At 40.1% G+C, this 25,263-nt stretch overlaps 1 protein-coding gene across 8 annotated transcripts in view; it reads right to left on the reverse strand.

The window, feature by feature from the left end:
• RGS6 (regulator of G protein signaling 6) overlaps positions 1 to 25,263 on the reverse strand; it is a 589,735-nt gene that overhangs the window by 203,439 nt on the left and 361,033 nt on the right. The gene's annotated exons all lie outside the window — the stretch shown is intronic.

Consider the following 25,263-nt stretch of genomic DNA (forward strand, 5'->3'; position numbering starts at 1 on the left):
TCCTAGGTATTTTAAATCAATTATCTGATACTTTTCTCAGTCTTAAAATTTATTTAACAAAGATATTGAAATTAAGGCTCAGAAAGGTTAAGTCATTTATCCAAGGACACACAGCTATTAAGTGGCAAAGCCAGGATTCTTACCCAAGTCTTCCTGTCTCCAATGCCCAAGCTCTGTCTATCAAATCTAAGGTTCATCTCTTATCCTCAACCAGTGCCTGCCAACATGCTTTTTAGATACAAGGCACTTAATACTGTTTGCATTAAAGGGAACGTTTAGTTCAGTCCTAAGAGGATAAAGGAGAAAAAAGAGAAATTGATCCAGATAATCAGATTCTCAACCATCTCAAGGTTTATTTTGGCCCAATGACTGTTGATGTCTGGTTGCTCAGCATTTTCTCTCTTTGTCCCAGGGGCTTGGTTGGACTTACCCTCTATTGGCAGATCACAGCTCCTGGGTTGGGAATGGGGAGATGGGAGGTATATACTTTTGTTTTCTTGACTGTTCAGTTCCATCTAACTTCTGGTACCTTTTGTTCCTGAGGAAGAGCAACATCAATTCCCTGAAGTTCTGTGTCATCAGGGAGCATGTTGGACCTAAGTTACACTGTGCCAATCAATAAGCAGGTGGCCCTTATCTGACAGCCAAGTGATGCGGAGAAACCACGTGGCCAGCTCGGCCAGTTCTGCCTGGATGGCTCACAACAACCAAATGCCCTTCTCTAAGGAGCTCAGAGCTCAGCACTGACAGGCAGGTAAAACATCCTTCCAAACAGCAGGAAAAGTGGAAAGCACTGTACCATAGAGTGGGTTTTCTTTGAAATGAGGAATATTATGAGGACAGTAGACATAATTCACTGCAAGAGCCATGGGGTATAAGAGAGGAGTGGGGAGAAGCAATCCTCCATTTACAAACTGAAGCCACAGAAGGACAGTAGGAAGAACACTGGTCTGAGGCCCAAGAGAAATGCCAGCCTCAGCTTCACTGTTTTGCTGTGTTGACCTTGGACAAGCTACTTAACCTCTCTGGACTTCACTTCCCTCATCTCTACAGCGATAGCTCTGGTTGCTAAACTAAGATTTCTATTTCTAAAACATGAGAGACTCCTCTAACTTGACAAATGCAAAGCTGTGTCTGCAAGGAAGGAATAGGACCAGTAATCAGGCCCCTGGGTCACCATTCTGCCCGTCTGTCAGGTGGAACCATGCAGAACGCTTCCCAGTGCTGAGCAGTGCAAGGTGGGGGAAAGGTGCTGGGCAGGACCAAGGAGTTTTGATGTTTTTAGAAATCATTTCAGACAGATGGCATCAGAAGTCAGACAGAGACATGATCCAAAGAGGCCTTGACACTGGCGTTTCTTGCCCAGCTCCATCTCTGTTTGGATAGATGGCATGCCTAACAGAAATGACTAAGGGCCAATATTAGTTTTGTTTGTGTAAATTAATTATCTGATAACTAATTTATTTAGCTCCTCCAATCTTTCCTCAGTGGAAGATTAGAAAACATCAAGAATAGGCAAACTATGTTGCCATTATTAAAAAAAGAGTCCACCACTACTTCAGCAAAGAAGGCAGAGTATGCCTCAGGCATGAAGGTCTTTTTTATTGAAGCATTTCATCTTGACTTAGCAATCAGTTGCCTATTTCTAGCTACTAATGACTGTTACTTCATCTCCTGCATTCTTGAAAAACCCCTTCTGTTTTGGTGTCTGCAAATGAGTGAAAATGAATCTTTGGACACATCTTATCAGCCCAGAAGCAGGAATCAGAGCTGGTAAATGATAATCATATTTCTTAATCCAAAATGGGCATGCTTCACTGAGTATGGTCTGTCCCATATGTGTGCCATAAGATCAGGCCATTTCTCACTTTTATTTTTAAAAACACCGCACACTGCTATTCTCAACATTTAAATGTCCTCAGCTTCACCTACTGGTTTAGTGGACATTTAATGAGCATCTACAAAGTGCCAGGCACCGATTTAGTTTCTATGGTTACAAAAAGTAGGTAAAAGAGAGAATCTGTTCCTCTTCATCATGGACTATTAAATTTCAGAAAGACTCAGGGATGTAGGCTGTGTTGGAGACAGCAGAGCCAAGTATGAGTTCCAAAGAAGCTAGAAACACTAAGGAATACACTTTCAGAGACCCTCAGAGGGGGAACCATCAAGACTTCCGCCCTTTTCCTCCATCCCATTCAAAAGACTGATTTCAATGTCAGGAGCAGACTTTTGAGATTCCTTGTGCTATGACAATGATTGCAATGCCTGCTAATTTGTATTCAGTTAAACTTACTTTTGAATCACTGTATCAGCCTAGAATGCTTTTGACGGAAAGTTTTAAAAAATCCAAACTCAGAGCAGTATGGAGGTTCCTTAAAAAACTAAAAATAGAGCTACCATATGATCTTGCAATCCTACCCCTGGGCATATATCTGGATAAAACTATAATTTAAAAAGATACATGGTGCGGAAGGGGAGAGGCAGAACGTGAAAAGGAGGGCCTCTGGAGTGTGGAGTTCCGGAGTTTGCAGGTAAACTTATAAAGTAACATAAAAATATTGTCATATGAGATAGCCTCATCCACCAGAGGGGAGACAGCAGAAGCAAGAAGAACTACAATCCTACAGCCTGTGGAAAAAAATCCACATTCACAGAGAGATAGATAAGATGAAAAGGCAGAGGGCTATGTACCAGATGAAGGAACAAGATAAAACCCCAGAAAAACAATGAAATGAAGTGGAGATAGGCAACCTTCCAGAAAAATAATTCAGAATAATGATAGTGAAGATGATCCAGGACCTCAGAAAAAGAATGGCAGCAAAGATCAAGAAGATGCAAGAAATATTTAACAAAGACCTAGAAGAATTAAAGAACAAACAAACAGAGATGAACAATACAATGACTGAAATGAAAACTGCACTAGAAGGAATCAATAGCAGAATAACTGAGGCAGAAGAACGGATAAGTGACCTGGAAGACAGAAAGGTGGAATTCACCACCATGGAACAGAATAAAGAAAAAAGAATGTAAAGAAATGCAGACAGCCTAAGAGACCTCTGGGACAACATTAAACGCAACAACATTCGCATTATAGGGCTCCCAGAAGGAGAAGAGAGAGAGAAAGGGCCTGAGAAAATATTTGAAGAGATTATAGTCGAAAACTTCCCTAACATGGGAAAGGAAATAGCCACCAAGTCCAGGAAGCGCAGAGAGTCCCATAAAGGATAAACCCAAGGAGAAACATGCTGAGACACATAGCAATCAAACTGACAAAAATTAAAGACAAAGAAAAATTATTGAAAGCAACAAGGGAAAAATGACAAATAACATACAAGGGAACTCCCATAAGGTTAACAGCTGATTTCTCAGCAGAAACTCTACAAGCTAGAAGGGAGTGGCATGATATATTTAAAGTGATGAAAGGGAAGAATCTACAACCAAGATTACTCTACCTGGCAAGGATCTCATTCAGATTCAACAGAGAAATCAAAAGCTTTACAGACAAGCAAAAGCTAAGAGATTTCAGCACCACCAAACCAGCTCTACAACAAATGCTAAAGGAACTTCTCTAAATGGGAAACACAAGAGAAGAAAAGGACCTACAAAAACAAACCCATAACAATTAAGAAAATGGTAATAGGAACATACATATCAATAATTGCCTTAAAGGTGAATGTATTAAATGCTCCAACCAGAAGACAGGGTTGCTGAATGGATACAAAAACAAGACCCATATATATGCTGTCTACAAGAGACCCACTTCAGACCTAGGGACACATACAGACTGAAAGTGAGGGGATAGAAAAAGATATTCCATTCAAATGGAAATTAAAAGAAAGCTGGAGTAGCAATACTCGTATCAGAGAAGATAGACTTTAAAATAAAGAATGTTACAAGAGACAAGGAAGGATATTACATAATGATCAAGGAACCAATCCAAGAAGAAGATATAACAATTATAAATATATATGGACCCAACATAGGAGAACCTCAATACATAAGGCAACTGCTAACATCTATAAAAGAGGAAATCAACAGTAACAGAATAATAGTGGGGGACTTTAACACCTCACTTACACCAGTGGACAGATCAACCAAACAGAAAATTAATAAAGAAACACAAGTTTTAAATGACACAATAGATCAGATAGATTTAATTGATATTTAGAGGACATTCCATCCAAAAATAGCAGATTACACTTTCTTCTCAAGTGTACATGGAACATTCTCCAGGATAGATCACATCTTGGGTCACAAATCAAGCCTCAGTAAATTTAAGAAAACTGAAATCCTATCAAGCATCTTTTCTGACCACAATGCTATGAGATCAGAAATCAATTACCGGGAAAAAAACGTAAAAAACACAAACACATGGGGGCTAAACAAAACGTTACTAAATAACCAAGAGATCACTGAAGAAATCAAAGAGGAAATCAAAAAATACCTAGAAACAAATGACAATGAAAACACGATGACCCCAAACCTATGGGATGCAGCAAAAGCAGTTCTAAGAGGGAAGTTTATAGCAATACAATCCTACCTCAAGAAACAAGAAACATCTCAACTAAACAACCTAACCTTACACCTAAAGCAATTAGAGAAAGAAGAACAAAAAAACCCAAAAGTTAGCAAAAGGAAAGAAATCATAAAGATCAGATCAGAAATAAATGAAAAAGAAATGAAGGAAACGATAACAAAGATCAATAAAACTAAAAGCTGGTTCTTTGAGAAGATAAACAAAATTGATAAACCATTAGCCAGACTCATCAAGAAAAACAGGGAGAAGACTCAAATCAATAGAATTAAAAATGAAACAGGAGAAGTACCAACTGCCACTGAAGAAATACAAAGGATCATGAGATTACTACAAGCAACTATATGCCAATAAAATGGACAACCTGGAAGAAATGGACAAATTCTTAGAAAAGCTCAACCTTCCAAGACTGAACCAGGAAGAAATAGAAAATATAAACAGACCAATCATAAGCACTGAAATTGAAACTGTGATTAAAAATCTTCCAACAAACAAAAGCCCAGGACCAGATGGCTTCACAGGCGAACTCTATCAAACCTTTAGAGAAGAGCTAACACCTATCCTTCTCAAATTCTTCCAAAATATAGCAGAGGCAGGAACACTCCCAGACTTATTCTACAAGGCCACCATCACCCTGATACCAAAAGCAGGCAAAGATGTCACAAAAAAGAGAAAACTACTGGCCAATATCACTAATGAACATAGATGCAAATATCCTCAACAAAATACTAGCAAACACAATCCAACAGCACATTAAAAGGATCATATACCATGATCAAGTGGGGTTTATCCCAGGAATGCAAGGATACTTCAATATACACAAATCAATGTGATGTACCATATTAACAAATTGAAGGAGAAAAACCATATGATCATCTCAATAGATGCAGAGAAGGCTTTTGATAAAATTCAACACCCATTTATGATAAAAACCCTCCAGAAAGTAGGCATAGAGGGAACTCACCTCAACATAATAAAGGCCATATATGACAAACCCACAGCCAACATCATTCTCAATGGTGAAAAACTGAGACCATTTCCACTAAGATAAGGAACAAGACAAGGTTCTCCACTCTCACCACTATTATTCAACATAGTTTTGGAAGTTTCAGCCACGGCAAACAGGGAAGAAAAAGAAATTAAAGGAACCCAAATCAGAAAAGAAGACGTAAAACTGTCACTGTTTGCAGATGATATGATATTATACATAGAGAATCCTAAAGATGCTACCAGAAAACTACTAGAGCTAATAAATGAATTTGGTAAAGTAGCAGGATACAAAATTAATGCACAGAAATCTCTTGCATTCCTATACACTAATGATGAAAAATCTGAAAGAGAAATTCAGGAAACACTCCCATTTACCACTGCAACAAAAAGAATAAAATACCTAGGAATAAACCTAGTAAGGAGACAAAAGACCTGTATGCAGAAAATCATAAGACACTGATGAAAGTAATTAAAGATGATACAAACAGATGGAGAGATATACCATGTTCTTGGATTGGAAGAATCAACATTGTGAAAATGACTATACTACACAAAGCAATCTACAGATTCAGTGCAATCCCTATCAAACTACCAATGGCATTTTTCACAGAACTAGAACAAAAATTTTCACATGTTTTATGGAAACACAGAAGACCCCAAATAGCCAAAGCAATCTTGAGAAAGAAAAACAGATCTGGAGGAATCAGGCTCCCTGACTTCAGACTATACTACAAAGCTACAGTAATCAAGACAGTATGGTACTGGCACAGAAACAGAAATATCGATCCATGGAACAGGATAGAAAGCCTAGAGATAAACCCATGCACATATGGTCACCTTATCTTTGATAAAGGAGGCAAGAATATACAATGGAGAAAAGACAGCCTCTTCAATAAGTGGTGCTGGGAAAAACTGGACAGATACATGTAAAAGAATGACATTAGAACACTCTGTAACACCATACACAAAAATAAACTCAAAATGGATTAAAGACCTAAATGTAAGGCCAGACACTATAAAACTCTTAGAGGAAAACATAGGCAGAACACTCTATGACATAAATCACAGCAAGATCCTTTTGGACCCATCTCCCAGAGACAGGGAAATAAAAACAAAAATAAACAAATGGCACCTAATGAAACTTAAAAGCTTTTGCACAGCAAAAGAAAACATAAACAAGACGAAAAGACAACCCTCAGAATGGGAGAAAATATTTGCAAATGAAGCGACTGACAAAGGATTAATCTCCAATATATACAAGCAGCTCATGCAGCTCAATATCAAAAAAACAAACAACCCAATCCAAAAATGGGCAGAAGACCTAAATAGACATTTCTCCAAAGAAGATATACAGATTGCCAACAAACACATGGAAGGATGCTCAACATCATCAATCATTAGAGAAATGCAAATCAGAACTACAGTGAGGTATCACCTCACACTAGTCAGAATGGCCATCCTCAAAAAATCTACAAACCATAAATGCTGGAGCGGGTATGGAGAAAAGGGAACCCTCCTGCACTGTTGGTGGGAGGGAAACTGATACAGCCACTATGGAGAACAGTATGGAGGTTCCTTAAAAAACTATTCTGATCTGCCACTGCCAAGCTCTAGAAGCACTTCTTGAGCCAAGGCCCTGGTCCCTTGGATTCACTTTCAGTTCTTAAAATGCAACTAAGTCAGCTTGGAATGGAAACCTATTAACCTATTACCTGTGGCCTCCCAGAAAGTGTTAGTCCATCAGATGAGCTAACTCTCACCAGAAAAAAACCCATAGAGCAGGGTCACCCTAAATGGCTGGGGACAGGGGAGCTGGGGGTGTGGGAGGAGGGGTGGAGTCTGAGGCTTGAATTCTAAGGTGGGTAGGCCCGGGTGAGGGGCTGCGGGTGGAAGGGGTTGGGTGGGAGTGGGATGCAAGGGCCCCTCTAGTGCCAGGGGAAGCCTGAGATTGCCAGGCCGCAGGGGGAGAGTGTCCGGGAGGGTGGGGAGATGCTTAATTGGGTGGGTGGGACGGGCAGGGAGGTGAAGTTCTTATCTCAAAAAGCCTTCAGAGTGGCTTTTTTGCATGTGGTTCTTACCCTTGCTTTGTCACAAGGAAATCACGCCCCCTCTGAGGCTCTCAGTCGCCTTATAAATGAGCTAGGTGAGCTCCATCATGGAACACACTTTTGCAGAGAATGTTTAAGACAGACATCCCTCATTTTCCTGAAATCCAAGTGCCTCTGTGGGTTCTATTTGGATTTCTGGGTGTTTCCAGGCCAATCCAGACCAGGCGTCTTCCCTTCTGCCTTCAAGGTGAATGATGATTCCAAGGCGAGGGGTGGAGGAGTAGGGAAGGAGAAACACTCCCCGACTTGCCTACTGTGAGGCCTTCACCTCTGTGCCCTGCCTGCAGCTCCAGGTTAGTGCAGGGTTCAAATGAGCCGTACGTGGACGCTCTTTCAAGAGTTGGGAGGAGGCGTTCTTGGCCCAGCTCCTAGGCCCCATTGCCCTGGAGAGAAGAGGGGTTCAGCCTGAGCCTCAGGGCAGGTGGGCTCTGGCATGGCTGGAGGGCTTTCCCACACTGGGCCTTATGGGGAAGGACAGCACCATTAAAAATATGGGTGAGTGGCCATAAAAAAAATGAAATCATGTCTTGTGCAACAACATGGATGGACCTAGAGATTATCGTACTAAGTGAAGTAAGCCAGAGAAAGACAAATATCATATGATATCACTTATATGTGGAATCTAAAAAATTGATACAAATGAACTTATTTACAAAACAGAAATAGACTCAGACACAGAAAAGAAACTTATGGTTACCAAAGGGGAAACATGGGTGGGGAGGGATAAATTAGGAGTTTGGGATTAACATATACACACTACTATATATAAAACAGATAATCAATAAGGACCTACTGTGTAGTACAGGGAACTCTACTCAGTGTTCTGTAATATGGGAAAAGAATCTGAAAAAGAATCTGAATCACTTTGCTGTATACCTGCTAATACAACATGGTAAATCAACTGTACTTCAATTAAATATTAAAAAAATATATGGGTGAGTGCCCTAGAAAATGTCCTTTTTGTCCCCCAGGGGCCTCCTTTTGGACACCAATTACATGCTGGTCTCAGACATTCTCCTGGGGCATTCAAGAGCCTGGGGTGTGGGGGAGGGGGGGAGGGTTTAGGGGCGGGGACTGGCAAGGAGAGAAAATGGTACCTGCATTTGTGATAATGTGTGTGCAGTGGAGAGAGAGAGAGAAAACTTCCATCTGACAATGAGTTCTGACAGATAAAAAGCCTTTGCCCACATGTAGGTCATTCTGGGGTGCCAAGATTTGATGGGAGTAGAAATCTGGTGTGTGTGTGTGTGTGTGTGTGTGTGTGTGTGTGTGTGTGTGTGTGTATGTGTATGTGTGTGTGAACTTATTACCTTGCAGGGCTAGAAATAAAACTCAGCCAGTAGGTGTTTAGCTTTCAGTGCCTTCTCTGGCGGGGAGAGCACGAGAGCCCTCAGGGAGTATGATGGCAAAGGTGTCGCCTCCCCATGGTCACAAGGCACGTTGGGAAGGGCCCTTTCCTGGGTCTCTAGCACAGGGCGCGGCTGCTCTGTGGGAGCCCAAGCCAAAGCAGTCTGCGGTTTGAGCCCCTGACACCAGCAAAAGACAGTGTACAAATCAAGCAACACAGTGAGTGGCTGCGAGAAATATGATTTTGACAGCGGGAATTATCAATGAGGTAAATAGAGCAGCGGGGACTGTGTCCGGAGGACAGAAAGAAGTCACAGAGCTGCCTAGAAGTCTGAGCATCTGCAGAAGCAGGCGTGACAATGATCCCCATCCAACTGGGAGGCAACAGCATCCTCCCAATGACATACCGATTAGGTCCCCTCCCTTCCTTTGCCTCCCCCGGAGCTGCCCTATGGCTCAGGCAAGAGCTGGTTATATTCCCAACTGTTCAGAGTTGAAAAAGCTCAAGGACAAAGCATCAGCAAAGACCTTTATGTGACTCAATTTCATGATAATAAAGTAAATTATAATTTGCTACGAATAGAAGATGACTGTGCATCCTCTACGCCTATCCCATTCTGGGGGGGGGGTAGATGTGATGGGGGTGGGACTGGGGTCTGAGACCCACAATGGGTGGAACCCCCATGGACCAAGAGGCAGTATGGGCCTCCATGGTGAGGTTCTGGGGTGAAGAGCCCTCTGCTGTGCCATCCATCAGCTGTTCTGCACTGATGGCCCCCCCACAGGAGGGGGCCATGCGGAACTCAGCCTTGCTCCTAGCGAGCTGTATAACCATGGGTGAGCCCGTGCCTCAGTTTCCTTCTGCAAATAAAAGCATTTCATGGCTTCCAAAATCCTCTCCAGCTCTATATAATCTCCTTCCTCCAAATCTTCAGCTTGACCCGTCCCCTTAGGACCTGCAAGGAATGCTGCGTTCCCAGGCGAAGGCTCCCCTCCAGATGCCTCTGTCTTTTGCCACAGCCTCTACCCTCTCTCTTCTCTTGGGAGAGGGAGAAACTTACCTGAAAGATGGGTACAATAATCCCTCAGTATTTACACGGGACTGGCTCCAGGACCCCCACGGATAGCAAAATCTGAGGAGGCTGAAGTCCTTTACGTAAAAAAGCTGTATACGGTCAGCTCTCCATATCCGTGGGTTCAACCAACCTAGAACAGAAGTCCACTGACACGGAGGGCCGACTGTATGGGCCACAAAATTGGTCCCTGGCTGCTGCTTCTTGGGAGCCTGGTACTTACAGAAAATATGGCTCATCTCTGCTCCCTGCCCCAGGGTAAAAGGCGCCAGGATCCTGCCCCACGGGGTGAGGCTTATGGCTTCCTACACCGGGTGAGGAAGTGTGCGTCCATCCTGGGGTTCATAGGATGTCCAGTGCCATTGTCCCCCATGTTCTCTGACAGGTCATTCAGTAATACAGGTGCTATTTTGAACTTCACCTGCCTCTACTCCTCTCTCTTTCCCTCTCGCATTGGTTCCAAATCCAGATGGGGACTGGTGGTGTTATTAAATGGACTCTCTGAAACCCCAACAATAATCCTTGAGCCCACAGTGTCAGGGCGAACCTACCACCCGGACTGAAACATTGCCAACTTCCTTTTTTGGAGAAGCTTTCGGGACTCTGCAAAGCTCCTCTGTAGTTTGCAAGCCATCTGGACCTTGTAGGAGCTAAGTTCAAGTTGTTCTCAAGGAGAGCTGGTGCTGGCAGCAGCCCGCAGTGTCTGTCAGACGGTTTCCGCAGCCAAGTGGAAGCTGGGGCCACAAACGGCACCTCCAAAGTAACTCGGGTTGAACCGTGTCTAGCCGGATGCAGAGCCAAGAGCCCCTTTCCTTAAATAATTCACAGGCCGCCTCTGGGTATGTAAACACAGCCCCATCTAATGGGGGCTGACAGGTGATTTCATGCATCATTTAACTCTGCATTGCCGAGGAATGCAACAGCGATTAGACAATCAGAATAATTTCACATCTGCAAACGGCATTTTTCTCTAAGGAAGAAAATGTTGCAAACACGAATTGTAAAAGAAGCATTCATCTGGAGAGCCCATGGAGAAAAACAAAATTGGGTATTTGTTACAGTGATAAATTGGACACACTGCCCTTTTCTCTCCTCTGCCAGGGTTAGGGATGGGTGAGTAGCCCTAAGAGAGGTTCTCAAGGCCAGTGGGTGTACAGCTTGTGCTCTGCTCCAAAGAGAGTGCCAGAAGCCATCGAAGAAAAGGAAGGAGAAAGAGTGAGTAGAAAGGAGACAGAGAAAGAATGAGAACAAAAGAAAAGGGCAGACCACCCTTGACCTTGGAGCCTTGGTCTGAAAGGACGCTTGAAGCCCCAGGTCAGGCAGCCCCTGGAGGACACCAAGTGGAAATGCAGCTCTGTAGTCTGTCCTCCCAGACAATTGTCTCCAGGGATGACTTCATCCTATCCAGCCCTCTCCAGTAACGACTTTGCTAGGCAGGCCTATCTCACCAAGCAGAGGACATTAACAGACCCCTCAATACAGCCTGTTGGCCTCGTGTATATTCCTCGATTGCAAATAAAATCGGATGCCTGGTCACTTCTCTGACACACTGCTACACTCAGCTAGGAAAGTCTTCGAAGTCCATGGGCAAACAGCTCAATTTTCTTGAACAACAGGGTGGCTTTCAGCCTCTGGCGGTTTCCCACAGCAAGCCAGTGCAGGTGCACGTAACAGGTGGATCTATACCCCACCACCCCCACCCCCTCCTTGAGTCTTCCTGATCTTTGCTTTTGGCCAGGCAGCCTTCTCTCTGTGTCTAGCAGATTCCTGGGCCTGTTGGCTGCCTTCTCCAGAGTCACCCTCCAGATGGTCTCAGCTGAAAGCCCTTGCTGGCCTGGGCCAGCAGCCTGTCTGCATTGTCTATGAGAAATTGATTAATCGAGGGCAGGGGAAGCCCCGCTCCATGACAGACCACGGGCCTTGGAAAGCATGCGGACTGATGGAAACTCGAATGTCATCTGGGAAGACGGGACACACCAAAAACTTTTACATGTCATCTCAGAAGAAAAAATTCTTGCAGGTGTTCAGTTGAAAGCTGAGATGGAACCCATCACCCCCATCTGGTCAGGGGTCTCTAGGTCCCATGCAAGGCTGCTGCGAGAGGGTCTGGAATTCCTTCTGACAAGCAAGCATATTAAGTTTAGATGTGGGCCCTGTGGATGAGAAATTAGATATCCTGTCACTAACACGGGTTTTAAAATCCCACTCAGCTGAGGCATATGAAAAGTTAATGCCCTTGCAGATGAATCAAACTCAGAGAAAAATATGGCAGAAGCCTTGATTTTTCAACCTGCCAACAAACTCCCTGGCATGAGAGGGGAAAATATGCTAAGAGGGTATTCACCCCCCTTGGGTGCCCCATCTCCCCAGTTCATGATGCTGAGAGTGCTGCTGGCCTGAGGGATTCCCAAAGGCTCCCAAACATTCCTCCTTATTTACGTCGACCCCTTACAGAGGAGAACACGGCAAGGTGCACTGAAATTACAGACGTGCCAAGCAAGGACAGAAGTGCAGTTCCTTCTGCGGGGCCACCCGAACACCCACTGGCTGTGTGTTACACGCACATGGTAGGCATTTAATACATGCACTTAATGCATTGTCCAGGGCTGGTAATGCATTCATACCAGTCCTGAACAAAGACTGGTAACTGGGGAGAAGTGGACTGGAAGGTTTAAAACCATCATCTGGGATAGGGAGCCTGACGGTAGATCCTGGAAAGGCTCCTGATGCTGGAGAAACATTTGCGCCTACAGTATTGGTCCTGCACTAATGTTTACAGCACACCTGCTATGTCTGCTGCTGTGGAGAACACAAATTGTGTGATACCATCAAGAAGTTTATACTTCACCACGCAGGAAGGAGTCTTTCCTCCACTTACAAGTTTGATGTATTGGCCTCTGATGCTGGTTTTACTCTTCCTTGGTATTCTGGCTACAGTTAGTCCACGTGGCCACGGGTTCACTGGTGATAACTCTATCAGTCATGCTTACCCTCTTCAATTCATTTTCTACCACTAAATGGCTTGGGCCTGCAGTCATTTGAGTCATGGTTTCCTCCTCCGTATTCATGTGTAAGGATTCTGAAGGTAGGAACCATTTCTTGGTCCTTGCACATAGTAGCTGTTTAATACTCTTCCAAAAATATTTGCTGAGTGCCTGGTATGTATCGGGTGCTTTTCTACACAGACTGACTTTAATCCAGACAGCACGTCTGCGTGGTGGTTGTTCCCATTTTAAAGTGATGCTATGGAAGGGCAGAGAAGTAACAAAACATCTCCAGCGATAAACGGCCACCAAGTGGCAGTCAGGAGTGATGGAGGCAGGGTTTGAACCCAGGTATCTGAAACCCAAGGCCAGTACATAATTGTGTTTGGCAGCTTTAGTCCTTCAACCTTATTCTAGTGGTGCCAAGGACTGGTTAACACCTAGACTTGGCTCTTAAATAAACAGTGTTACTTTTACAGTGGGAAAGAATGCCTGACTGGTGATGTATACTGCTCTCCCTCTTACTTAATTGTGCCTAAGGAAGCCATATGTTTAAGCCATTCGTGTATTACAGAGAAAATTTAAAACACAGCAAAGCCCAATAATAGTGAAATTACTGCAACTTACTTTAATTCTCAGGGGAAAGAGGTGGAGGGCATTTACTAAACAATTACATGTAATTGGCAGGCTCTGTGCAGTCTGCGTTCCCATGATTATCTCATGTAGCTCTGATTGCAACCTGGGAGGGAGTACTGTGATCATGCCTGCTCCACAGAGAGGGAAAGCAGGGTATGATTTACTCAAGGTGAAGATAGGAGACCGTAGGATTTGCACTGGGATTTAAATTAAGTCGATTAACCTTTTGAATAGGTAACACATATACAGGATACGAAATTTAACAGATAGAAAAGGGGCACATTAGAAAGGAAGTCTGCTTCTCAACACAGACCCCAGGTCACTCGAGTCCCCTCTCCAAGGCATTCACTGTTATCAGGTTCATGGGTATGCTTTCAGTGATGTTTTTTATTCATATGTAAGCATACATTTTATATATAATAATCATTATTACTATTATCGTTATTTTACAGCAGTGGTGTCTTACCCTGTAGTACTGTCAGCACTTTGTTTTTCTCAGAAAACATACTCATAAAGAATATAGGATTCCTTTGTATAGGTTGACCGGATCTTTGTGGTAATGAGTCTATATTGATCACCATTCAATTTATAATCTTTTGCTCTTAACAACGTGGCGATGACTAGTCTTATACATACCTCATTTCATACAAGTGCATGTACGCACAACTGCACACAGGTGCAATGTAAGGTAAACCCCTAGAGGTGGAATTTCTTAGTCAGAAGATACATGCAAATTATATTTTGGTAAATATTTGGCAATTTGTTCTGAATAAACATTGTAACAATTCATGGTCCCACCAAAAATCTATGAGGGCACCTTACTTCCCTAGTGTCACCAACAATATGTAACTAAGCTTTTTGATCCATGTCAATCTGAAATCTGGTAGGTTTTTGGGAAACTGGCAGTTTCTGTAGTCTTAATGTACAATTCTCTTCTTTTGAATGGGATTGGGCATTTTTCAACTGTTTCCATCATGAGTATTTCTTTTTGGGAAGCACCAACTTCATTCATTGTCCGTTTAATTCTATTTTTTTTTTAAAAAACAGCTTTTTTGAGGTATAATTGATACACAAAAAACTAGACATATTTAATGTATACAATTTGATAAGTTTGGAGATATGCCTCTGAACTGTGAAACTATCATCACCATCAAGTTAATAAACATATCCATCACCTCCAAAAGTTTCCTCCTGCTTCCTTTTATTCTTCTATTCTTTTCATGTGTGTATGCATGTATGTGTGTGTGTGTGTGTGTGTGTGTGTGTGTGTTAAGAACACCTAACATGAGATCTACCCTCTTGACAAATATTTAAGTGTACAATACAGAACTGTAAACTAGCATTTTTAATATGTTAAGAAGAGAAGTCCTGTGCAAATTATTTTTCTCAGTAAGTCACTTTTTTATTTTGTTTATGGTGTTTTCTTCAACACAGCAATTTTTTATAGTAGATAGAATTTATTAATATTTCAACTTATGGTTTTCGCATTTTGTGTCTAAAATAGAAAGGTCTTCCCCAAAACAGGCTAATAAAATTTTTCCATTTTTTTATAGTGCCTTCATGATTTTCTTTTTTATATTTAAATATCTGAGTCATCTGACATTGCTTTTGGTGTAGGTTTTGAGGATGGAATCCAGCTTTATTTTTTTCCAAAAAGGTATCCAATTGTTTCAGTAGCAGTTTTTAATAGATTATCTTTTTTTTTCCATTGATAGGTAACACGTCATCTATCACATGTAGTCTGGTTTATTTCTAAACAATCTTCCATTGGGCTTCCTGGTTATGCAGGTATGGTACTGTGTCTATATATCTATCTATCTGTCAATTTTTTTAAACTTCTGTAGCTTTACAATGTATTTTGTAAAATATGTGAAAAGCTAATCCCCACTCTTAGTTTTCTTTGTCAATTTCTCAGGCTGTGCTTATTTGTATTTGAGATTTAGAATCATCCTGTCTTCTCAGAACACCTATTAGTGTTTGATTCCACTAGTTTAGTTTAGCTAAGACATCTTTAGGTTAAATAGGGTATCTCTTTGCATTTGCTTAAATCATCTTTTATTCTCCTCAGTAGCATTAAAATATTTTATTTGGCACATTTCTTGTTAAATTTTTCTCAATTGTAAATGGGATCTTTTCAGTTATATTTTCTAACCAATTTCTGTTTGTATTGGAAGGTTTTTAGTAGTAGTATTTTTATACTCCATCAACTTAATGAGTTTCCTTATTGTTTATAACATTTCTTCCATGATTCTTTGTGTTTAACAGTATATAATATATCATTTGCATATAATCATAACCTTAACTCCTGATTCCAATTTCTATGATTATTTCTTTCTCTCTTCTACTTGGGCTGGCTAATGTCTACTTGGGCTGGAGTAATGTTAACTAATGCTGTTGATTAAGGTATCTTTTCTTGTAGCTGACATTAATGGCACTGTTTCTACTTTTTCTCCAGTAGGTATGTTAGTAGCTTTGGGGACATATGTTGCTAAGTATGTGTGAGGGTGTATACGTGTGTCTGTGTGTGTAATGAAGTATTTTATTATGGGTTTTTCATCAAGAATGGAGACAAATTTTATCAAATGCCTCTTCAGTTATCTATTGAGATAATAAAAGTGATTCTTAATTTTGACAATATTATGCAAATTAAATTAAGACGGTTCTAGATTTTGAAACATTCTTACATTTTTAAAAGAAAAAAATCCCACTTGGGAATATAAATTGGTATATTATATTGTTGAAACTAGTATGGAGTTTCCTCAAAAAACTAAAAATAGAACTACCCATACGATCCAGCAATTCTACTCCTGGGTATATATCCCCAAAACCAAGAACACTAATTCAAAAAGATACATACTCCCCAATGTTCACAGCAGCATTAGTTATAATAGCCAGGATATGGAAGCAACCTAAGTATCTACAGAAGAATGGATAAAGATGTGGTATATGTGTATGTGTGTGTGTGCATGTGTGTGTGTGTGTATATATATATATACACACACACACACATATAATGGAATATTATATATATATTTATTTATAATGGAATATTACCCAGCCATGAAAAAGAATGCAATTTTGCCATTTGCAACAACATGGATGGACCCGGAGGATATTATGCTTAGTGAAGCAGTCAGACAGATAAAGACAAATACTGGATGTTTTCATTATATGTGGAATCTAAAAAATAAAACAAACAAGTATAACAAACAGAAACAGACTCACAGATACAGAGAACAAACTAGTGGTTACTAGTGGGGAGAGGGGTCAGGATCGGGGCAAGATGGGGAAGGGGATTAAGAGGTACAAACTATTAGGTATAAAACAAATAAGATAAAAGAATGTAATGTGCAGCACAGGGAATATAACCATTATTTTATGATAAGTTTAAATGGAGTATAATCTATAAAAATTTTGATCACTATGTTATATACCTGAAACTAATATAATATTGTAACAACTATCCTTCAATTAAAAAAGAAACCCACTTGGTCATAGTCAATTCTTGTCTTTGTAAGCTCTTGGATTTGTTTGCTAATATTTTAATTAGGATTTTTTTGCACCAATATTCATAAGCAATATTGGTCTTAACTTTCTTTTTTTGTTCTCTCTTTTTCAGGATACAATTGATGTATGCTAGCTTCTATTCTGCAAGAGTGTAAATAATATTGGACCTGTCTTTTCCTTAGAGGTTTGGTGGAAGTTATCTGTGAGATATTCTGGGCCTGGTGCTTTCTTTGGATAGGTTTGCTTTTTGTCCATGTTCTATATTTCTTGTTGCTAATTTATATTCTTTTCCTTTCTATCAGGGGTCATGCTTGGGAATTTACATTTTCCGGGAAAATGATTTATCCATCCATCTTGGTTAGTTTACTAATGATTTATTGCTTTTTTCCTAAAGTTTATTTGTTCTTTTTTTCCCTAATTTATTGTTTCCTGCTTTAATCATTCATCTCTTCCTTATATTTTTCTTAGGTTAATTTTATTTTTCTTGTTTTTAGCTTCATGAGTAGAAGACAATGGTTTGATTTCCTATCTTTGTTTATTAATTTAAGTACTTATGTCCATGATTTTTCCTTTGAGCAATGGCTTTAGCTGATCCCTTATAACCACATATTTAATGTGGTTATAATCACTATCAATTTTAAATACTGTGTAATTTCAGATCAATTTTTTTTTTAGACTCAGAGTGATTAGAGGATAATATCTGGGAAATTTATTTGGGTTTTCTGTGTGGGCTAAAGAACAGTCAGTCTGGGGGAATCTTCTGTGGACATGGAAAAAAGGATGAAGTACTCTCAGTTTTTAGGGATTGTTTGATATATATAACTTTGTTATGTTATTTAGGCCATTTATATCATTACTTTCTTTTGGTCCATTTTATTTGTTAAACCTCCTATAACTAAAGTATTTCAATATTTTTCCTTGTATTTTGTGTAGCTTTGCTTAATAACTTTCCATGCTACTTTTTAGTTGGTACAGAAATACTTATGACTGCTAGGTCTTCCTTTTGGAATATATACATTATCATACAAAGTATCTTTATTTTTCTTGCTTAATGCTTTTTGATCTAAATTCAACCTTGTTTTATACTGAGATCATGGCCTTTTGTTTCCTTTTTGTTGGCATTTGATGATATTCCTTTGTTCATCCTTCTACTTTCAAGTTTCTGAGTCACTTTGCTTTAGATATATGTCTGGTATATATAGCATATGGTTAAGTTTTATTTAATTACTCAATTGTGAGCTTAGTCTACATATTTATTGGTGTGACAGATGTGTTTACTCTTAATTCACAACATTTTGTGTCATGTTTTATGTTTCTATTGCTTTATTTTTTAAAAATCTTATACTTCTCAGTCTATATTTTCTTTGTTTTGTTTTTGCGACTGTTCCTTGTACTATCTGGGCAGGTTTGTGCTATGATTAATTTTTCCAGTGAGCCCTATTATAAGTAAACTATTTAATTATTTAAATTCTCTATTTCTTGAAACACTAACTTTTAACTTCCCACTCTGAACAATAAAAACTGTTGTATACCTGTAACTTATATAATATTGTATATCAACTATACCTCAATTAAAAAAAAACTGTTCTCCATTTTCTCTTCCATCACATGAATTTCATTTAAAATATATGCAGATATAGATAGATATATAATGCATATGTAATTACATATGTCTATATATGTATGTATATATATAACTAAGCACATACATATATAGTCTTATACTTTTAACCTTTGTATATTTAATATCCTTAAAGAGCAATTACTTGATTTATCATGTTTAAATGAGATCCTTTGATTTTCATCTATAAATGATGAAAAAAACAACATATACATCCTTCTGACTTCTCTATTCTTAATATTTTATTAATTATAATATCTATATATATTCAGGGCTTATACTTTTTTTCTGCAACCAAAATTTCCATATTTATTTTACTTTATTTATTTTTTTAAAGTTTTAAAATTAATTGTTTATTTTATTTTTGTCTGCATTGGGTCTTCGTTGCTGTGCGTGGGCTTCTCTCTAGTTGTGGCGAGTGGGGGCTACTCTTTGTTGCGGTGTGCGGGCTTCTCATTGTGGTGGCTTCTCTTGTTGCAGAGCACGGGCTCTAGGCTCACGGGCTTCAGTAGTTGTGGGGCGTGGGCTCAGTAGCTGTGGCTCATGGACTCTAGGGCGCAGGCTCATTAGTTGTGGTACATGGGCTTAGTTGCTCCGCGGCATGTGGGATTTTCCCGGACCAGGGATCGAACCCGTGTTCCCTGCATTGACAGGCAGATTCTTAACCACTGCACCACCAGGGAAGTTCCCCATATTTATTTTAGATTTAATCCAAAAGCTAAATGGATTCAGTGTTTACTTGGAAGTTCTTTCGCCAGATTTTCTCCATTCATCTCTTAGTCAGCTACAGTCTTTCCTTTAATAGTTTTTTAAAAGAATGACTCATGAGAACTAACTTCTATGGGTTCTCAAATGTTGGACACGTTTTATATACTGTCTTTATTTTGATTGACAGTTTGGCTGTGCATAAAATTCTTAGGCCACACACTTTTTTTTCTTTCATTGAGGGCTTCATAGGCATTTTCTCTGCTATCTTTGAATGCTTCTGCAAGGAAACCTTAGGTTAGCCTGACTCTTAAAAAACTTTTGATCTTATAGAGGTTACTTGGTATTCCGGCCGGCTTGACCAAATGATTATTTATCTCTGAAGCTTATTAATACCCCTAAAATACAGCATAGTGTTGACAGCTCTTTAACAAAATTTCCTGGAACATGGTTGATCCTTTCAATCTATAAATTCTCATCATCTTTTATTTTTTCAAAGTTGTGTGGAATTATATCTTTGACTATTTCTTTGTGTTTCATTTTTTTAGTTCTTTTCTTCAGCGATATTTTATTAGGTATCTGTGGTGTCTTCTTTGTCAGCCAAATCTACCATTTTATCTCTAGTCCTTTAAAAATATTAGTTCCTTTTTACTTTATTTGCTTTGATAATCCTGCCCTTCAGATTCCCTTTTCTATTTTCAGCAGTGTGTATTTTGCTTTGTTTCTTCAAAGTCATCTTCATATCTGTGCTGCTTTTCCCACTTCACTTCTTTGGCCAGCTGTATCATTTGTTTCTTTTCTCCTCTCATTTCACCGTATCATCCCTGACCTTTTCATCTGTTTTGAACTTGTCAGCGGTTTCTTTAATTTGTTTGAGTTCTCGATCACATTTTATTTTTCAGGTGTCTGTTAGAATCACTAATAGTCAGTGTTCTCCATTCACCATTTGTTTTTCAGTTCTTTTTCTCGTTTTCCATTGCAATAGCTTTGTGGTAGCAAGTAGTACGTTATAGCATCCTGGGCTGGTTCCTTTTTTATTGTGACTGTTCATCAAATGTGGAGAATTCTTCTCAATCCAGATACTTGAAAGAAGTTTGTATGGGTAGGAGGCAGGCTGTTGCTGTGCTGGTATAAATTTGCCGTGATTCACCATTAAATCTCATGATAAAGGTTTGTGTATTTATGAGTTATTTTAGCTGTGCTTCCTCTCAGCCAGCAGGCTACAGCAATGCCTTACCAATCTACCTGCTCATTTCCTTTTTGGCTTCATCTGCTACTATGTGGTCTCAGGTAGGGTCTAGGAAGCTTTTGCTTCCAGCTTTGTAATACTCTTGCCACTTTTCAAAGGGTTATTGGTTTCATCCTTTAGGGTATGCTTACTCTGTAGTGCCAACTTTGGAGCTATATTTTCCATTCGCTTCGTCAAAATCTATAGCCTGGTCACAGTCACTTTGTCTTAGCTCTTCCTGAAATCCTGCTCCATTGCATTTGACCAGCCCTATGTCACAGACTGTGGTTCATGGATACAGAATCTCCTAGCTTTACTGAAAATGGAACTTATACTTTTTACTCTTGTTTTTCTGTTTTATGATTTTCAAGAGTAAAATGGGAAGAGCTTTCTTTCTGATAAAATCTTAAAATTTAAAGGACACCATGCTGTTTTTACTATTCCAAAGTGGAGTGGGCAGGGAGACAGAACACCAATCAGTGGCCTCCTGAATACAAAAAGGGTTTATTATTTTTCTTGTGTAACAAGGATTCTAACATCAGGCAGGCTAGGGCTAGTGCAATTGGTCAAGAATGCCATGTGTGGGCTTCCCTGGTGGCGCAGTGGTTGAGAGTCCGCCTGCCGATGCAGGGGACACGGGTTCGTGCCCCGGTCTGGGAGGATCCCACATGCCGCGGAGCGGCTGGGCCCGTGAGCCATGGCCACTGGGCCTGCGCATCCGGAGCCTGTGCTCCGCAACGGGAGAGGCCACAACAGTGAGAGGCCCGGGTACCGCAAAAAAAAAAAAAAAAAAAAAAAAAAAAAGAATGCCATGTGGTCAAGAAGAGTCACGTGGCTCTTCTTTCTGGTTTAGCGTTTAGAATCACTGTTCTACAAATCAACACAACATAGGGGACTAGAGTCAAAAGACCAAATCAAGTATTAAACTTTGAGGCCATAAGTGTGTCAGGAAGCAGCTGGCTAGAATATTTAGGTAAAGTAGCTAAGACCTTTGACAATGAAAATAAAGAGAAGGGACAAACAGATATTTTCACCATTCAGAGGCCCAAAGAACCTTCTCTAGGATGAGAAAATACCGACCTTTAAGAAAGATTGATTTAATTCTGGAAGGATACTAATGTTAGATTAAGTTTAAAAAGTACCATAACAGATGAATCCAGAGAGAGAAAATTAGAACACTTTTACCTTGGTTGTTATGTATTTCATAACTGTTCCCTCAAACTGTTATGTCTTGAATAATTCTACTATTATTATCAGCAACAATAATACTACCAACTGTGTGCATATTATGTGCCTGAGCCAGTGCTAAGTGCCCTGAAAATCCCTGCGAGGTGGGGCTATTATTATTCCCAATCATACATGAGAAACTGAGACTTAGCAAGTTAGCTGACTAGCTCAAGGTCACATAACCAATAAGTGCTATAGCCAGCACTAGAACCCAGGTTTACCTGACTACTACATCCTTTACTTTAATCACTATTAGTCATCAGTTATCTAACTTATATTATCATTTTAATGGAATTGCATTCTAATTCTAAGAGCAACATTGACTATACATATATGCAATCACCTTTCTCAGTTACCTCTGCCTCAGGAACAACTTATACACTAGGAGCTACACTTTGAGAAATGCAGGTGTATTAATTTGGCTGTAGGGGGCTGGAGAGGTGGGCAGGCAGACAGAACACCAATCCGTGGCCTCCTGGATACAATAAGAGATTATTATTTTCCTTGTGTAAGAAGGATTCTAACATCAAGTAGTCTAGGGTTAGTACAAGTGGTCAAGAATGCCATCAAGGACCTGGACTTCCTGTTATACCAACCTTAACTGCACAACTTTCCTTCTCATGGTAAAGAGTAGCCACTGAATGCCTAGAGAGTGAATCTTCTTTTCCTGAGCAAAGGGCAAAAGGCAAAGAGGATTTACCTGTTGCGGGGGAGGGAAGCTTTCCCATGGAATTCCACCTACACATCATAGGACAGACTGTTTCTACTGGCTACCAAGCCAAGCCACAAGGAAGGCTGAGAATTGGAGGTTTCTGGTCTCTGTGGAGGGATTAGACAAGATAGAAGGGGCTCTAACAAGGGTCAAGTGAGCCAATCCATTGGGTCCCCCACACTGCCTGGGAAGTACTTTTATGAAGAAGTGGTGGAAAAAACTTTATTCCTTCCCAGCCGTGGTCTTGGACTACTTACACAGCCTCTCAGCGTCCTGGTTATTCATCGAGAGAGACAGAGCTGACAACTGTATAGTGTTGGGAGAGAATTTAATGATCCAATGCTTACACAATTGCCTAACCCAGTACCTAGCACATACATGGCAGTTCTTAAACATTGCCGCTAGGTTCAATAACATTCCAATCTGTCAAAATTCTTAATTAACTTAGGAGTATCAAACACCCTTGCTAAAAATAAAAGATTCCCCAGAAAAATGCAAGGGGGGTTATTTTGTCAACACTGAATTATGATTCTCTCCAGGGCAGTTATTATTCAGTTCACCTACAGATTTCATGAGTTATTCAATGTTTCAACTACTAACTAAATATTTAACAGGTGCTATACTTCCAATTTACTGCCAGGAGCATTTAAGAAAACACAACAAAAATTCCTCATACAACATTCCCCAGCTAAAAACAAAAAAAAAGCTGGCAATAATGTAATTTCAAGTATCTCCAACAGAAACATATTTACATTTCCAGATTCTGTTCTTTCTCTACCTTGGACTGAATTACTCAGTTAAGCTTCCCTGTTGTGGTAACTGCATGTGGTGATTACAGTGGAGAAATTCCATCGTGGCCTTTGTTTCTAATCTTCCAAACTGATATTTATGTATGTATTTTACTCTGGTCTTGCTTTAGGAAAGTGAGTTTAATAAATCACTAAGGGCATCCAAATATGATCTTCATATGTAAATAGTTCCTACCAAAAAACAAGATGGTTGTGATTTGAAGCAGGGTGGGAAGAGGGGCAGCTTAAGGCTGGAAGGGCACAGAGCCTGAAGCCATATCTCACACAATTTCTGTTATGTGTTTCCAAATATACATCAGCTAGTTCTATGAAACTTCAAACGCACAGGATTTCTCATGGGAGGAATAAATTCTCTGTATGCCACCTATCTCTCAGTTTTACATAACTTGGAGGAGTTTCACTCTGAGGAGACTTAAGGCAAGGCATAGTAAGTGTATTCCCTGTTTTTAAATTTCCATAATGTGGAGTGACTTCTGTCTGCTCATTTCAGCAGGAAGTGGCCAAGTGGGTGGTGCTGAACACATTTTTAAAAGAAGTCCAATATGGCACAGTGGTAAAATCACTAAACTCAGGCTTGGAGGTCTTGGGTTCAGTCTCTGGCCTTGCCACTCTGTGTCACAGAGCCTACACTGTTGTGTGCTTCACCCAAGAGATGTCTTACCACCCTTCTCTCTCACCTTCAGTGTAAAGGCTGGAAAAGTAAACACCCTCTTTCTCAGCCTTTTATGTAGCTAAGAACTTCCAAGAGACATAGTTCTAAGCCATTGAGACATAAGCAGAGGATGCTTGAGAAAGTTTAACTTTCATGAGAAAAGGAAACAAGGTGGCTGATACTGCTCCTTCCCACATTTCTTCTTCTCTTGACCATGGCTGTGATGCCTGGAGTGAAAGCAGCCATCTTGTGACCTTGAAGCAAAGACCGTGAGAACTGCAGAAAGGAACCATGATGTCTGTGAGCTGCCCAGCCCCTCAGGCAGTGGTCTGCTTCCAAGACTCTTATTAAGAGGACCATCTCCCCACCAAATACAGACACAGTAATTCAGATTTTCTGCTATGTGGAGTCAAAATATTCCCAACTGACCCAGTAACTATGGAAGGTTACTTTATCTCCTCCTCTACAAAATGAAGAGGTAAGTAACATACCCAAACACACAGATATTGTGAATTCTGAATAAAACAATGCATAACAAAATACTTTTTTAATTATGAAGTTCCCAGACAAGGAAATCAAACCCTCAGAAACTGTGTGGTTGCTTTATTTCACGGAAATGGCTGAAAGTTGGGGAAACAAGTATAAGAAGTGACTTTACAGCTAATCTGAGTCAATTGTGCTTAGACAGAGGGTAGCAAAATGATATCCTCTGTGAAGTGCAGGCTTTTATTTTTTTCTAATACCATCATTTTCCTTTGTTCGTTTTCTTCACCTCAGTTTACCTTCTCCATCATTTCCTCCCCCTCCACCCATATATATATATATATATATATACACACACACACGCACACGCACACGCACACACACACACACACACATATATATATACATATACACATATATATATGTATATAGAATATATATATTCTAGCCTCTTCTTATGTATCATGATGCTGTTATTTCTTTATTTTCTTGGGCTGCCTTTGAAAGTGCTTGGGAAATACAGACACAAGATAGGAAGGTTGTCTAGATAAGCTATCCTTTCTTAATCCTACCACCTGGCTCCCTAATTTCAGGGGCAGAAAGGAAGAAGCAGTTTAATCACCAGAGGGAACCATTCTAAGTGGGCT

This window comes from Stenella coeruleoalba (genome assembly GCF_951394435.1).
Source record: "Stenella coeruleoalba genome assembly, chromosome: 2".
Lineage (NCBI taxonomy): Eukaryota > Metazoa > Chordata > Mammalia > Artiodactyla > Delphinidae > Stenella > Stenella coeruleoalba.